At 38.6% G+C, this 17,373-nt stretch overlaps 1 protein-coding gene across 1 annotated transcript in view; it reads right to left on the bottom strand.

Moving 5' to 3' along the window:
• The window catches only part of LOC146381565 (zinc finger protein 385B-like), a 75,208-nt gene that overhangs the window by 44,571 nt on the left and 13,264 nt on the right, over positions 1–17,373 (bottom strand). The gene's annotated exons all lie outside the window — the stretch shown is intronic.

Below are 17,373 nucleotides of genomic sequence, written 5' to 3'. Positions count from 1 at the left end.
ACAATTTGTCAATATGAACAGATGCATGTGTTAAAAATCTTTGACATCCCATTAAAGGACTCAAAACACTCCGTAGATAAGTATCTTGTTCCAACATCTCTCTATTTATCAGATAATAAAAGCAGATTCCCAGGGGAAACACAAAGCGACATGCTGCTTTGTGAGAGCACGCAGCCCTAATACCTGTAATGGCTTAGCGATTATGACAGACTGACAGCATAAATCAAGCTGCAGCTAAACACAAGCCATGCTATGAATGTGGAAATGTCACCCAAAGCCTGAGTGAATTCTTTGTTTTGCCTCTGTTCATATGTTAATGGCATCAATTAAGCCCTCGTGATGTCAGGCATTTTATCCGCTGCCTTGCCTGAATTTACCCCACCCCCAAGGCCGCTACCATTTGCAATAAAAATGGTAGCTGCCCCCCTAAAAATTCAACTTGACAACATGAAAGTGGAATGGAAATGCGTTGAGTGGAAGTCATCAGTTTCCAACCAGCAACATGGACTTCAAAGCTGCAGCCCATCACTGCAATTATTTGAATAAAAGTGTGACAACGGGCTGGCACATGAGTAACTGGTGAAGACGGTGACTAGAATAAAGTGTCTCAAAACACGATTAAAACATAGAAAGCGTTACACTCAGTGCCATTACAATTGCTAAACGGCACGTACAGACTGATTTAAAAAAAGGGAACATGTAGAACAGGAATGCTGTGTGATTTCTGGCCAGGCTGTTAAAGTGTTTTATTTCTCCCTCCTCACAACAAAATATGCATTTATATGTATATTTTACACAGTTTGTTATGCAAAACTGTTCCAAACACTCTGACCCTCTGAAGTCAGTCTGAAGCTTGATTTAGACTTCTGAGGGAAATTTCCATCCTAACTGACGTGGTAATCGGAAACAGCCCTATTCGTCATAGGGTTGATGAAGGACATACATATGATGTAATGGAGAAATTAATCAGAGAAATGCTTCCTTTCTTCTTAATGTCTGCTTATATGATACAGTATCTACTTACAGTGACTATAATGTAGCCAAACAATTGTTTTTCTTTTGTTTATACAGCAGCAGCACTTTGCATTAGGTTAAGTGTACCTCCCAACTCTGCAAATCTGGTGAAGGACTTAAGTTATTCCAAAAAAAAGGAGCATAAAACATGAATATAAACTAAACGAAGATTATTTTTTAGTAAAAATGATGAACTATTCTGCTCAGTGCTGCTGGATAAGTGCTCAGACTCTTGTTTTCACCTTGAAAGTCAGCACTGATGTGACGACAATAGGAGTAATTAAAATAAGAGTCATCAGAGGGAGGGTTGCACCAGCTAACTCACTGTAAGGACATTTTATTTACCAATACAGGAATTAAAAGGAAAGTAAAAGCACCAGAAGTCAGTTTACTACTTCTTTGAGCTCAACTAACCACAGTACTTAGATAACTTCAAAAAAAAAAAGAAAAAAGATCATAGCATAAACAATACAGAGGTAATATTTTTAATAATAAAGAACAAAAAAATTCATGCAAAAGAAAACATGATAATGATTATTCTTATTCTTGCTGGTTTCATATTTTAAGTGTTAAACTATGTATTTCAAAATAAGTCCTGGCTTTGCTGAATCGTCCAGTAATTGTGTTTTACTCTGGTTTTACTTTACTCGCCTGCAAAAGACAGAAGGACATTTCAAATTGAAAAAGGTATGTGCATAAATTAAAACAGAGGGACTGAGAACAACCCCTTCATAGCATTTTAGAGCAATTTGAATAATAATTCACCAGTGTGCTGACAGGACCAGACTCCTGCCAAAAAGCAGCAGGCCAATCAGACCTCCTGCTGCTGCTTGATGGGCTAAAAAGCCATAAAATACAGAGATGCAAATAATGGACATAAAGATAAACAAAGAAAAAAGCTTGTTCTGGGAAAAAAAACCCAGAAACCGCACCCTGTATAATTGGCACAGCCAAATATTTAAATTTCCCACTTTCAGTCCTTTAATTTTAGATCCAGAAATTTAGGTGGGGACTAAAATTGAACTGTGCAAAGTGAGACACTAGAATGACTCTTCCCCCCAAAAAGTGATTTATAAAATGGAAACTCTACATATAGATTTTATTTAATTATTCTTAATCAGCTTTTTAAATTTCTATTTGTTTATAACACTAAATGCATCACTTTAAAAATGTCATGATGTAGTACTTGTTTGCTTTCACCTAAACTCAGGTACATAGTTGCTGTTCTCTGCCTGTCTGAGGTACAATATGTCTCTACTGTTTTGAGTGCTGCTGGATAAGTGCTCAGATGTTTGTTTCACCTTGAAAGTCAGTACTGACATGACGACAATTGACGCGGTCAGTTCGGGGGAGGGCTGCACCAGCTAAGTCACTTTAATGGTTTTGTTTTGTCAAATACAGGAATTAAAAGGAAAACGCAAGCGCCAGAAGTCACTTTGCTACTTCTTTAGGCTGCTGAGCTAACCACAGCACATTTACAATGGTACACTCAGTGTTAGTAATGATTAATGAGTTGTCTAAAAACAAACAACATTTAAAGTGAACTCTAACATTTTTCATACTCCTTCCTAATATATACAAAATACAAAAGGTCATACAAATGATTCATAAATTACAGTCCCCTAGAGGGTCATTTACCAAAAAGCTGAATGGGAATGCTATTCAAACTGCTGGTTTAAAGTACTGACACATATTTATTCCAAGTCAAGCATGGCTCAGATGCTCATGTTTGCTAATGTCTAATAGTGTACACTGATGCCACTAGTCTGTGTTTTTACCCTCCAGGACCCTGGAACTACATTAGCAGTTCCTCTTACTCAACTTGATGCGGTCAGCTGGACTTAGCACCAACAGCCCCATTAAAACAAACAACTTTGAACAGGTTGCCTGCCGGCCAGCAGCTGCTGGTTCCTGCTGGCACTTGAGTTTGGGCTGCTCTGCCTGTCTGGCACCAGAGATGGCAGCTACAAACAGCCCAGTCTTCTGCTGGGGACCAAATGGCTGAAGTGACCAGTGCTCCACAGCACAAGCTGTGGCACCTGCAGCTGAAAGTGGCAATCCAACATAAAAACTTTGAGCTGCTATTTACCATAAAATACAAATTTCTGGCGATGTGGTTAAGCCCCATCAAAGAAGTAACTTGGAATGGGACAGTTGGGACAAAATCCCAGAGTATCAGATGACCCCTCATACAGAATGTACGTCTGATGTGTTACATTAAATCCTAAAAGTCCAGCTTTATTTTCCTTATGAACTGAGTGTTAAGTGCAAAAAATGTGGAAGAAAAGGCACCTCTTGGAAAGTTGTGATTGAAAAAGGCATGTTTCCATACATTACTTGTACTTTCTGACGGTCAACAGTGCAACAGTTAGTTTATCAGAGAGTATCGGTGAATGAGCATTTTAAATTAGTTCTTAGCAAACATAGCCAGGAGCGAAAGGATGCAGTGCTGCCAGTGACTTTGCCGAGTGCACGAAAGATGACGTTCTGTAGTAGTAGTAGTAGTAGTAGTAGTATGTGCATGTTTTTGTAAAGTACTGAAACACTGTTACAGCTTCTATACTGTAAATATGACTACTGCCATATATATGTGTATGTGACACATCTAGAAGCTGGTCAGTTGGAAATGAGTGTTAGATGAAGAATTCTGCAAATTGTTCATTCAACAGTGTGGTTGTTTTTTTTTTTATACAGTTTCATCCAGTCAATCTGTGAGCACCTGTGGTTAGCAGGCTCCTTTAGCAAGGATTAATCTGTTTTGGGCTTGTGGTAGTTATGCTAGCTAAAGATGAAGACGAGCGTTTATATCATAAGGTCAAATAAATATGTCTCCAGAACTACAGACAATAACTGCAGTCAGAGGTTGACTGCAGTTATTGTCTGTAGTTCTGGTCAAAAGCTGGGATGATTATATTGGTATTGATTATTGTTATATGATATTATCTGTTCCACTTGTCTCTGTGTTACAGAGACAAAGAGAGACTCTTAGATGGTAAACCCGAAATATCTGCCTCGGGTTCTGTCATAGAGTTGTTACACCTGTGTGCCCTACAGTGTATTTCAGTCACTAAATGGCCTGATTAGATACATGTGGTAGCTATTATTACAACATCACGTATAAATGATTCATTTTACAATTGAATCACCTTTCACTCACTCTAAGTCCTTTATGATTCATGAAAGAACAAATAATTGGGACAATTTAAAACCTATTTTATAGAAAATTTACAAACTCAGCAGACTACTTTTACAAATTCTTATCTGATTAGTGAATTAATAAAGACTGTAATAGTTGGTCTTAGCATAGAATATATATACATATATATACACATATATATATATATGAACCATAATAGTTTTCTGATAGGCCATATTTATTAGGCTTCTTAACATATTTTTAAGCACTTGGACACTTGGAGCTGACTTCCCGGTAGTACTCTAGAAGCTACTGATAAGTCCCAGGGAGCCAATAGCATCATCTTAGAGTATCACTGTACCCTGAGAGGAGTTTAAGCACCCGAAACTTAGTCCTTTTATCTATGATCATAGTATCTGTTATCCTTTTAGCAGTGTAAACTATCTCCCCCAACAGCTCTTTACATACCAGCACTCATCAGCTTGCTTGGTTGTTGTTCCAGGATGAGGATTTAATAGAAGCCAAGAATACACACCGATCAGCCACACCATTAAAAACGAAATAATAAAACGGCTATCGGACCTGCCAGGGCGTGGATACAGGACCTCTGGGGGTGTCCTGTGGTGTCTGGCACCAGGATATTGGCAGCAGGTCCAGAGGGTTTCCAGTGGTCTCTGTGAAATGTGGGGTCAGATCTCATGGCTGCTTGGTCAGGTTGGAGTCTGGGAAGTTGGAGGTCAGGTCAGTGGTTTGTGCACTTTGTTCCCTGAACTACTCCCAAGTACTTTTTGACGCATAGAAGGGAGCACCATCCTCTTTGGAGGGAACACTGCATTATAATGAGATGTTCAGCGTTATCCATCTCACCTGTCAGTGGTTTTAATGTCGTGGCTGATCATAAAAGCCATTTTATACTCTTAAGTTGATGCTAAATAGCTGCAAGCTGCAGTTTGAGGTTATTAGGACCTCAAATGTCCCTGAGGTTAAAAAAAAGGGCCTTCATTTTTTGTGTTCTAACCAATACTCTGAAAGAGGGAAATAAATCAAGTAACTGTTGGTAACCCAGGCTATTGTATTTTCTCTTAGCCTGTATTCTCCTGATTTTTAGCTAATTTTAGCTTTCTCAATACTGAGAGTTGTTTTTCCATTTATCATTCATCACCTGCTTCACCATCTGTGTCTTCATTTTTTTCAGATCCACAAACGTACATATACAGTCTCACATATATACATCCAAACTAATATTTGGTTACATGTCCCTTCTTGGTAGACACCATCAACTTTCTGGCACAATTATAGCTGAATATTTGACCACTCTTCTTGTCACAAGTTCATTTAAATCGGCTGGTTTTCTGGCAAGGACCAATAGTCCAGTGATTTCAAAAGGGCTGAGGTGAGGGCTTTGGCAAGGTCATTCCAGAAGCTTAATTTGCTATTTCTAAACATCTGTTTAAATAATGTTATGAAAGTACAAGTTATTTGGATGTGGCACCATTTTGCTAAGCTATGAAAGAGGACACAAACTGTCACCCTCAGATGAGGGGAACGTGGTTAGGATGTTCAGAAACAATCCAGGAACCACCAAAGCTCAAGATGGTCATAAACTGGAAACTGCTGGAACACCAGCATTACTGTTCACAGTAAAATGAGTTATACTTTGCCATGGACCAAGAGGATGCTGACCAATAAAAAAGCCTCTGCTCCAAAATCGACACCTTCAAGCTCAACCGAAATTTGCAGCTGCCCACATGGACAAGCCAAATACCTTTTGGATAAAGGTTTTATGGTCAGACGAGACAAACATTGAGATGTTGTTGCCACAATGGGATGAGGTATGTTTGAATGAGTAATGCTGAGGCTTTCAAACCTGAGAAGAGTGTGCCAGTTGTGGTGGTACCATCATGCTCTGAGGCTGTTTTGCTGCCAATGACACTGGTACACTGCACAAATCTGATGGAATAATGAAGGAGGAGGACTACCACTACATTTTTCACATTTACCTAAAATCAAAAGCTAAATGGTTAAAACTTGGACACAGCTGGGTGTTTCAACAGGACAATGGGTGACACATGGGTGTATATAAACCTCTGACCACAACAACTGCATCCTGAATAAGCAGTTAAGAATATTAATGGGTGAATGTTTTATTCGTTTGACCCTGACTTGATGTGGCCATCCGGAACAACTTTGCTTGGCTAACTTATTTAAATAAAGGATTAAAAACATAATCTCAAATATTAAATACTACATTGCTGTCATGCCTGACTGTTGTTAAAGAATTCCACCTAATGACTTCTGTCACCACTCAATCAATAGACCACATATAAAAAATAGTTCCCCTGCATCCCTTTGTCTAACACTCATGCTTAGTGTCTTTGTTTTATGGCCTGAGACAGCTGCATGGAAATGACCTGTCAGGTTCATAAACTACTCCATCAAGGGACTCACTTGTAGCTGCAATGTAATGTTCTCCACATGGGTGCCTACATAAACGAGGGATCATTCATTTCAACCTGACATGTAAATGGCTCTTTACAAGCCCCTGGTTGAAGCTCTTATTTGTGACAAATCCAAAAGAGTGCTAAAAGTATACGTAACACACAATTTTAGTATATTTGACTTGTTTTTTTTATGGAAAATGACCTGCTGTTTTCTTGATAAAGATGGGATCTATGTGGGATATTAAGGCTTTAAGGTAACGGAGTCTGAGAGCCTGAGAAGTTTAAAACATTATTTCCATCTCTAAAAGAAGGCCAAGTGTTTGCTTTGAAATTACAGGCAGTTTAGTATCAGTGCTTCTGAAAGGTTAAAGGGGCTTTGTGGGGTGTTACACAGAGCCTAAAAGCTAACAGCAGCATTTGTACAAACTCCGGCCAGGTGGATCTCGAGCTGACAGACTGCTATAAAACTGGCAACCTGTTAAGCCTGTTTCCCTCACGCTGCTCTCTCCATCTGTATGATGTGCTGTCTGCCTTGATGTGCCGTTGTTTCACACCAGGGGTGAACATGTTTATTACTGAGCTCTGACAAATGAGGGCTTTTCAGTTAGCTTGCAGAGAACAATTTTTCATTTTGACTAATGTTTAATTTTTTAAAAAAAGAGTTCATCATCAGCATGTGGGTTATAACAGCGCATTTTCCCAGTGGGTCATTGTATAGCGTGGCTATTCTCTCTATAAAGCTGCACTTAATTCCCTGCAATTATGCTGTATATCTATTACATTATAAAGGCTATGTCGTGATATGCTTTTATTCCTCGACTCTATCCTCCACATATCTGTCAATATACAGCTAAATTACAAGGTGGCATAGGAATATCTTCCAGGGAACTAAGTCCCCTATTTAGACTGGCCTTTAAACATTAAGACAGAACAAATGCAACACCCCTCCAGGCAGCTAATCCTCCTGAACTTCTGGGCACTCTTTTTAGTCTGCGATCAAGGAAACTTCTTGGAATAAGCAACCTAACCGAGATGTGTTGAGAGGTGGACAAAGGCCTTTAGCTATTTTACGCAAGGCAGCTGTGAATGGGATGTTTTGGTGCATGCATATGCTCTTTAAAAATGGCATTAAACCAGACACTGATGCCAAGATGACTTCTCTCACTGCAGCACCTGTCACTGTTCCATTACATCAAAAGCAGACGTCAGCAGACGAAGCACTTGGCCTGCAATGGAAAAATTGGACCGTGGCGGAATATGATGTTTCTAATAATCACTACATACAATATATCTGATGAGAGAATCATTTTCAGGGGTGTGTACTGTACCCTGTGAAGCCTCCAGAGCCTACAGTACACAGCTTTCACATAACTTACTTCTACCATCAGACACATTTTTTCAGTCCTGACACTCAGAATAAATATTAAGCAAATGAATAACAGAGGGACTACAATTACAGTTGTGTCGCTAGGCAACCATGCTCATCCTGTGTGAATATGACTTTGAACCGTTTCCACACAAAGTGCAGGTCAATTATGCTGTAATTTGTGCTGAAAAGGCCAAAAAAAATTGGTAAAAACCCACATTCTGCAGAAAAGCACATGAAAAAGCATGAGCAACAGAGTAAATCTTTCCGAGAGCTGGAGGTAGGAATGGGATTTTCATGAATCTGAATCCAGTTTGGAATTGGTATCAGCTGGACTGAATCAAGAGGTCATAATAAAATAAATAAGAATTAAAAACAAATGCAACCACAAACACTAAAGTGTTGGAAAGCAGCAGGATTTTCCTGTTGAATGTATTAAAATAAATTGGTAGAAATGTTCATGCAACATATGCTTAAATAGCATGGATAATGCAACATTGTGAGGCTGTCAATTATTTATTCTTGCAAACCACAGACACATCTATTATCAGAGATCTGGTTTTTATTTGCTCAAAGAAATATGTAGTGATTTTACTTTGCTATGATAGCTCTAGTGAGCTACACTTAAGGATGACTGAGCTACCATATCTTTGCATACCTTACAGCAAACTGTACCTTTGAGACTGAGGATGAAAGATTTAGAGAGGACTTTCTGAATGAGGAGTGAGAAACCAAATGTAACCCACACTCAGAATCCAGCTGGAGTCAGAGGGGAGCCGTTGATGGCATGTAATCTATTGATCACAGTGCTGAATCTGGATACATCAGATTACAAAACAACATTACCTCAGCTTTGGTACAATGGGTACATTTTATGATTGGTCACCACTTTCAGCCAGTTTCCCCTTACATCTTACAACTCTGACACTGAAAGTCCATCTTCTGGTTCCAGTTTGTGTCCCAAAAGGTAAAGAGAAAACTGAGATACTGAGTCAAAATAGTGGGATCAGTATTTTAATTCAGTGCTGTTGAAGTCTGTGGAAGGAAGCTGTCAACTGTTTTTTGTAAGCTGAACCTCAAAACCTAAACTCAGGAACCAGTGCAGTCTCTTCAGAATTGCATTTATATAATACTAATTGTTTAATAGAGGAATGAAACTGTTAACTGTATTGTGGTCCTTGTGTGGTAATTGCTTTGTACTATGGGCATTAAAGGTGCATTAAAGGACATGATGCTGAGGACCAGGATTTGGTTACTGTCTAGACAGACTAAAGGGAAGTTATCATGCTGATTTTCAGATCTGTGTATTTTTTGTAGGATTCTAATAGAGTACCTTTCAATGACTGATGGTTCAAACTACTTATTTTACTTACGTTGCCCCTTAGTTCACCTGCCTGAAGTGATATTTTGTTTTATTTTATATTTTAAATTTTGTTTATGGTAAGTAGATGAAGACTAAGGCTGAACTTACTGACCTCAGTATGATGGTAAAGTAAGGGATCTAATAAAGTATAACTACTTGTAGTCAGTATATCAGTTTATGTCAAAGCTGAACCAATTACAAGTCAACTAACAAATTAGTTAAGGTTTGCGATTAGAATAAAAGTTAAAAAGATTAATAAAATTATAAATTTATCATAAAATATAACAAACCTTGACAGTGAGGTCTTTATTAAGAAAGTAGTCTAAAGATATACATGACTCACCTGGAAGACTCAATAAAGTTTAAATGCAGTGAAGTTACACAAACACAGACACACCACTGAAAAAACACAGTGGGCATCGCACACAAAGAAACACCAGCACAGTGTACACACCATTTACCATATGTATGTATGTATGTATGTATGCCATACAGACACAACTGTGTTGGCGTACATAATCCCGGAGCATGAGTGGTATGTGTCAGATCTCTGTGACAAGGTCATTTGCAAATGTTCCACTCATATAATGCAGTGATTCACTCTGTTAGGTAAGTGAGTGGGAGCTGTTAGTAGGATGCATATTTTTAGTCTCTACATTTCCCTTTAGACTCAGCTGGTACTGGGAACTTGGGACGCTGATGATGAGCGCGTGCATATTGCTGTACGCAACATTAAAACTGTAAAATATAATGTTCTACTGGGGACAACTATGACGTAATCAGACTGGAACAGATCTCTTGTCGCACTTCAACCAAAATGAAGCAATAAACTTTTTTCTGTGGATAAAAATACAAATGTAGTATTTTGTTGGTTGTAATATGAATTCGAAATTTAAATTTTTCCAAATTTTGGTTTCAGTTTAAATTACAGAAAAATGATTACTTCATCATACCGTTTCCCTACTCTTGGCAGGAGATGACACGCAGTAAATTATAAGAACAGATTTAAACAGTATATATATATCATCTGAATAAAATCTGTTGACTTCAAAAATCATCATCAAACATTTAACTTATTATTTTTACAGGAAGATACTTACTAAGACTCAGGTTAAGTGTAATTGACAGTGTTGTTCCCCCAAAATTTTGATGCAACACAAAATATTTTAGTGTACCGCATGCGAAGTCTGATTATTAACAAAATATACAAATGTTTCAAAGTTTTTTGGTTTCTAATCCTGGCTGGGACCTCTCTATGTTTCTGTGTCTTCACATGCTTTCCCTGCACATGTGGGTTCTCAGCTATGGTTCTCCCACAGTCCAAAGACATGAATTTTAGATTAATGGGTGATTCTAAATTGGCCATAGATGTGAATGCTAATGCAACAGAACTGCAGCCTGTCCAACATAGGGTTGCACAAAAAATAAATAAATAAATAAATATTGGATACTTATTTAAAATTGAATTGATACCAACAGTGCTATCTTTGCCTCCAACAGCTTCACATAGTACTGCTGCACATAGACAGGTACACTGCCCCTCCCCTCTCTGTTAAGCTGGGCATACACTGTGCGATTTTTGGCCCATTTTGAGGAGATTTTTCAGTCGTGCGACCGTTTTGGGGATCGGCCCAAGTAACGAGAAGCGATTAACACTTCACGACCAGCTCCCGATCATCAATCGTATGGTCGCAAGAAAATCAAACCTGTTTGAAATCCTGTCGGCCGTCATGAGGGTGTCAACGCAGCCTCTCACAAAGCGCACGCGCAAACAGAAATGGAAGAAGAAAGATGGAGCAGCATGGAAGTGCAGCATGTGATCTGGACACAAGCAATGGAGGCACAACTTGTAGAACTTTGGCAAGCTCGATGTGGCCTCACAAAATTATCAGTATAATAATTTTGTGAGGCCTGTATAGTGTGAGACCCTGGATCGTGACCTATGAACTTCTCACCCCTGCGATTCAATCGTACAGTTTGAGCAGGAGCTGAATAAGGCGACTAAAAAAAAAAATTGCACAGTGTATGCCCAGCTTTAGCTGAACACAGCCGCGCACCCCCACTAGCAGCTGAACAGTAGAATAACAAACTTGCCCAAGCGTCTAAAGGACTGACTCTCCACTCTTAAGAGCAATTATGAGCAGTCAGTAAAGCTCCCGTTTCAACATTTTAGTATTAAAAAGGTTATCATAAGTGTTGTAATCTGACTTGCACAAACATTATTATTAGTTATTTAACTATTAGCAATTATCTGATAATCACATTAGCCATATGCTATTATTAAGGTAGTGGGCAGCAGCTAATAATGAAATCATAATGTCAGTGCAGAAGCTAAGAAGCATACACTGCCATCAGTCTTGCTCATCTGTTATGTTAGACAATGTTTAACAGTATGACATTTTTTTCCCCTCACAGTCCCAGATTGAAACTGAGAACAGTCTATCAGCACCATTTTCCGCTGCGATATCAAAATAGCATTAAGTACTTTTCTGGGTATCAATAGAGTGTGAAATAATAGTAATGGAATAAAGCCTGGACCAGTGTTTACACTGTCTGTTGCCCTGTGACAGCTGGTATAGGTGCTAGCCACTCCATGACCCTGAATTGGATAAGGGGAAGAAAACTGATGGATGGGTAAGTATTTATGAAGTATGAAGTATTAATGAATATAACAGCATCATTAGACGTAGTCAAACTATAAAGTCAGAGAGAATTAAATAGAAACAAATAAAAACACATGCTTCTCTAAGGCGGCTTTGCCAGATTCCCAACAAATGTACGTGTTTGGCATCGATCTTGTTCACACCTCACAGCAAGGACCACACACACATATACACACGCGCCTACATGCTACTGTCTGTGGTGCGAGATTGGGTTCAGTGTTAAACAAAGAGGCAGAGCAGGCTTCTGACATGCCAGCTCTTTAATTAGACCACTGGTATCTGAGGATATACTCACACACACACACACACACACACACGCACAAAGACACACACAAACTTGCACTCAGCCATGTTTGCATAATTTTAGAGGACATTACACTGACTTACAGAAGGTTCACCAAAAACCAATCCAAAATGCATCTTTTACCTTATTCTAACCTTTGTTGCAAGTCTGCACAAAAACTTAATGATTGATGACGACTTCCTTCAAGGAAGGTGGGTCCCCACAGTGTAAATATAAAGGTATTTATGTCCTCACAAGATAAGAATTATACACACACACACACACACACACACGTTATGTGTTAAATGTAATCAGCGTTGTCTGTCTAGTGTTTCTCACAGTGAAACAGTGCCACGAAGAGATATGAGCCAATCAGCTGTCACCTTCACTGATGTATTCAGAGGCTCCAAGTGACTAGACAGCCCGGCATGCCATCTCTTTATCCAAGTATTGCACCGCATTTGAAAACATGGCCAATTCAACTAACCCAACTAACTATCTAAATCTTATGAATTTAAGATTTAACACATCTTAAATTCATAAGATGGTCAACAACAAAAATGTATAAACTTTAAAGCATTATCATCCACATACTGTAGTGTATTAAATTTCATCTCAGCATAGCACACTGTTACTGGTTTAATAACACAAAGCCAACAGATCAGGAGATATTCCTTCATGGAGAATTTAAAACACATGAGCTTTTTCCTTTAAAAAAAACAAACAAAAGAAAACATAATTTTATACAAACAGAAGTAATGCTGGGCAGAAAATGTTGAAAATTGTGCTTCATTTATTTTTATCAACAAAATTTTATCCCAGGCCTTGTTGCAGGGTTTGCTGTGTGTGGGTGTACTTTGTGTTGTGGTTACCTGTCTATACAGGAAATTGTAGGAAATGCAGAAGACCGGCCAGTGTTCTCCACAGCCATTTAAATCGTACCTTTGCTTCATCTCTTTGTCACAGCATCCCCATTTGTTTTTGTTTTTTAGTTATCATAATTTGTTTCTGACATACCCTTGCCAACTCATCAATGCACCCCTTTACACCACTGATACAGAGTTACAAAAATAACGTAATAAATATTTGGTAATGTGTATTGAGTTGGTGGCGTGATCAATGGGGTTTGATCAGTGGTTGTTGATCAATGGTCATGACAATTTGCATATTAACCTCCTAGGACCTGGCATCCACCTATGTGGACATCACATTTTGGGTTATTTAGATGAGTGACAAAACGTTTCTGCCACTGAAAACGCTACGTCCAGATGAACAGAATCAACCCTTTGTGTGTGACTCTATTGTTTCTTGAAATCTACGAATTGGTCGCATCATCCAGTCTAGTGCAGTAGCATCTAGAGAACACTAAAAAATGTTTAGATCTGGGGTCAGTACTTATTTTTCCACTGTTGAAATGTTCTCCTTGAGTGGACTCTGACTCATAAAATTTACTAAAATGTTTACAGTTAGTGAAAATAATGAGTCACTACTAAACTGGGGCATAAAGGACAGATAGAGACTTTGTATAAAAAAAAGCTTCAAAGCCTCGAGATTAAAATTTTTATCATCTCCATTCTGGCATTTTGAAACTGGACAGGATGAGTTACATATGTATCTGACTGAGGAACACTGCACACCATATGGTATTGGTCGCCCCAAAGCATACCCTATTTTAAGCACTTTTCTTAAAAAAACATAACAAAACAAAACAAAAATACAAGATTTGAAACTAACAATCAACACCACAAAATCTTCAGGGAAGTAGTTATTGGGTCACACATCAACTGAGCTGTGAGGTCATTTTCTATATCGTCACAATAGGAGCTGCCCACTTAGAAAGCATTCAGATTTACAAAGAACATAAATGACTAGGCCTACAAAAGGCTTTCAGTCTCCTCTCCTAATTCAAAGTAACTCACAAGCTGTGGCAAATCCTTGATCTTGCAGCTCTCTTTAAAAAAAAATCTGTTTGGATTGAATATCTGCAATAGTCGCAGATATAGCAATGGTATCCACATTCTCTGTAAAAATGCTGCTGATATAAAAACCCTTGGATCTTTTGCACGGAGCTGTTGAAGACAAACCATACAGGTTCCAGAGCATAACTGTGAAAAAAACAGAAGAAAAGAAATAGCTGTAGTAGCTTGGAAATGTCTTTTTTTCCCCTTAGCTTTTTCTGTGCCGTAAGCCATTAAATTAAGATAATCTGGTATGGTTTTAGTATTGGATTACAAAGTGAAATTGTGGTTGTGGGTATGTGAGAAGTTATGCAATAGGCAATACAAAATGCATCCAGTGGTGTAATGGACCGATGAGGAATTTGCAAAACAGGATATATGCCTTCTAATCATTTTTTTCTCTTTTCTCACAAGATGTAATCAATCTCTACATTTACTGGTTACTTGTTCAGTCAGAAGGACGACACACATCCTCATCTGTAGCCAATTTAGCTTCTCAATCACCTAAATCGTGCATTATTTACCCACCAGAAAAATAAAAACACACTACTGCTGGACACTCAACATGCTCAGCCTAATCATACCACACTTCTGCCTGTTTTAACTTCCATACACGACGGATTTGATTGATGAGGTGTGGGCAACTGTCTATGCAGTGACATAGACACTATGTCAACACTTTACTAAAGAATAGTGCGAGCGAGCAGGTGTCCCTCTGTGACCTGTGAACTTTAGAGAAGTAGCTCACTGGAAAGCAAAGATCCTGTTCTCAGTATGGTAGAACAAGATTTGGAAGTCTGTTATTACTGACTTTTTGGTTATTTGATTTATAACATATCCATCATAAAAATGTAACTGTTTTAAATGTTAATAATTTTTGAATACTGCACTGTTTAAATTTTCATTATTTTGCCAATTTTCTTAAATACGTTTACTTTGTGGGAGGGAAACAGAAGCAATGTAAATATAATCCACATCTTGGCACAAACTCTTAAAGATTTCCATAATCGGAGGGACCCAGTGCCCATGCCTATTACAACAAATCCCCGTCCTTGCACTTAATCTTCCTTCAGCCTTGACACATTCACACAAAGATCATTTGTGCTCTGCGCAAATACTGCTGAGGTAGGCCACAAGCCAGGAATGACAAAATGTAATCTCTGTCGCCCAGGTGGAGTCTCTCAAACTGAAGTGCTTACCAGTACGTGGCCAGGCAGTCAGTGTGTGTGTGTGTGTGTGTGTGTGTGTGTGTGTGTGTGTGTGTGTGTGTGTTTCCTGTAATACGGAGAAACGGTGACGGGCCAGAGAACCCAATTAGCACAGAAAAATGTATTCTTTTTCATGTGCCCTACTATATTTCACAGTTACAGTGTTTTGTCCTCAAGGTAGTACACAAGTTTATTGTATCTTTCAATACATTTACTATTAACTTGAATGTAGACTCTACATCTTTCTTCCATCACCTACAAGATATCTGCAGATCTGCCCTTTGAACAGATCTACAGGTTATAAAGGGTGTGTCATAAAGATATGACAGTAGCTATCTTAGGCCCCAGTCGCACGAGCCATGAGGCCAGTTGCCAACCACTTGGCAACCACTGGCCAAATGACCAGTAAAGTAACAACTGTGCCTTTTGCAGCATGTTGGTTTCAGCATAAAGGCATGAATTTTACTTTCAAGGCAAATATTTTACATTTCTGTCCAGCTTTTCAAGTGTCAACACTCAGCCAGTAGTTGGCAAGTGTTTGCAGACAAGTCAGGATCTTTCATGCAAACTCCAGGCGAGTGTGCCAATCTGCTAACAAACAAAGCAATGACAATGAGGGTTTTGGTGTAGTACCATCTTTGCAACTAACTGCACATCTCCAGGCATCAACCACTTGCAAACTGGTTGGGTTTGCATATTCCTAGTGACCACAGGTTGCCATGCTGTCCCCAACTTGGGTCTAGGCCTGTGTGACCGAGGCCTAAGCTAAGTTGAGCTTGTAAAGGGAAAACAGATCAACGTGTTCATTGAAAAAAAGACAGTGGAGAGGAATCGGCTGTGGGTACCACTGAGTTTTTCCTTTATTCCTCTCTCCTTTTAGTCTGTTGATCTTTGATTTTAGACAGAGTTAATGTCAACACCGGTAATACTTCCAGGAAACATAATTGATACAGTGACGATGTGTTCCTGGCCAAATATGGATAAGAGAACAAATGGGATGCTGTTCCCATCAATAGTAATCCAGCAGATGTACATTTATTTTATGATTTTACCAGTTAAATTCCTGATAGCGGCAAAGTGTTAAACTATTGTGAGTCATTTTCCTACTTTATTGTTGCCTTTTTGGTGCTTTCAGACCCCAAATGTATTCACTGTTTTGTGTATTATTTTGTTTTATCCATTAACGGCTTTTGGAGCTACATTTGAGTATATAGATCTGACTAAAAACTTACTAGAAATATATATGTAAAGCAAAATGTTACAGCTTAACCATATAATGCAACCCAATGTATAAAGCATTAGTATTACTTTGTTGCAGAGATTTATCAGGTCATTTATTGCCACATCTGCATGAAAGGTTAAAAATGTTTTTGGTATATACATAATCATGAGTGAGAATAATGGATATAAAAATCTCATTGACATGTTTCGTATGCATTCAGGTATTCTATGAAAAAGCAGCAGAGGACGTGATTAAGTTAAGGACAAAGAATGGTGCAGTGAGAGGAGAGGACATGTGAAACCCTAAATGGGAGGTCAAACAAACAGAGCTATTTAAATAAAAATAAGGGCAGCAGACAGTAAATGACACAGAATATAATGGGAAGTAAATCATGAGTAAAAGCAGGGTAAGGCAAATGGGAAAACTGTGACGTTTGGGAACTTAGGAATAACTTTTTCTTTTTTTTTTTTAATCTGGGGGAGGGACCGCTCTTCAACCAAGGGCAACAGCAATTGTGGGCATCTGTCATCTGCCATCTGGGAGAGCCCTAAGGCTACTGTAGGCACCAAAGCAAATGTGACCTGAGCACGAAGGCAGAGTACAGAAAATGCAGTCGCACTGCAAACAGGGATTTTTTTTTAAGTACAAAATTAGAACTTGGTAACAATCCAATGAGTCAAAACATTTGATGCAAAAATATGTTGCAGCATTCAAATCAT

Source organism: Perissodus microlepis, chromosome 8 (assembly GCF_051167445.1).
Source record: "Perissodus microlepis isolate ML-2025 ecotype Zambia chromosome 8, ASM5116744v1, whole genome shotgun sequence".
Taxonomy (NCBI): domain Eukaryota; kingdom Metazoa; phylum Chordata; class Actinopteri; order Cichliformes; family Cichlidae; genus Perissodus; species Perissodus microlepis.
The sequence above is the reverse complement of the archived record's forward strand: the minus strand, read 5'-3'. Positions and strand labels throughout refer to the sequence as shown.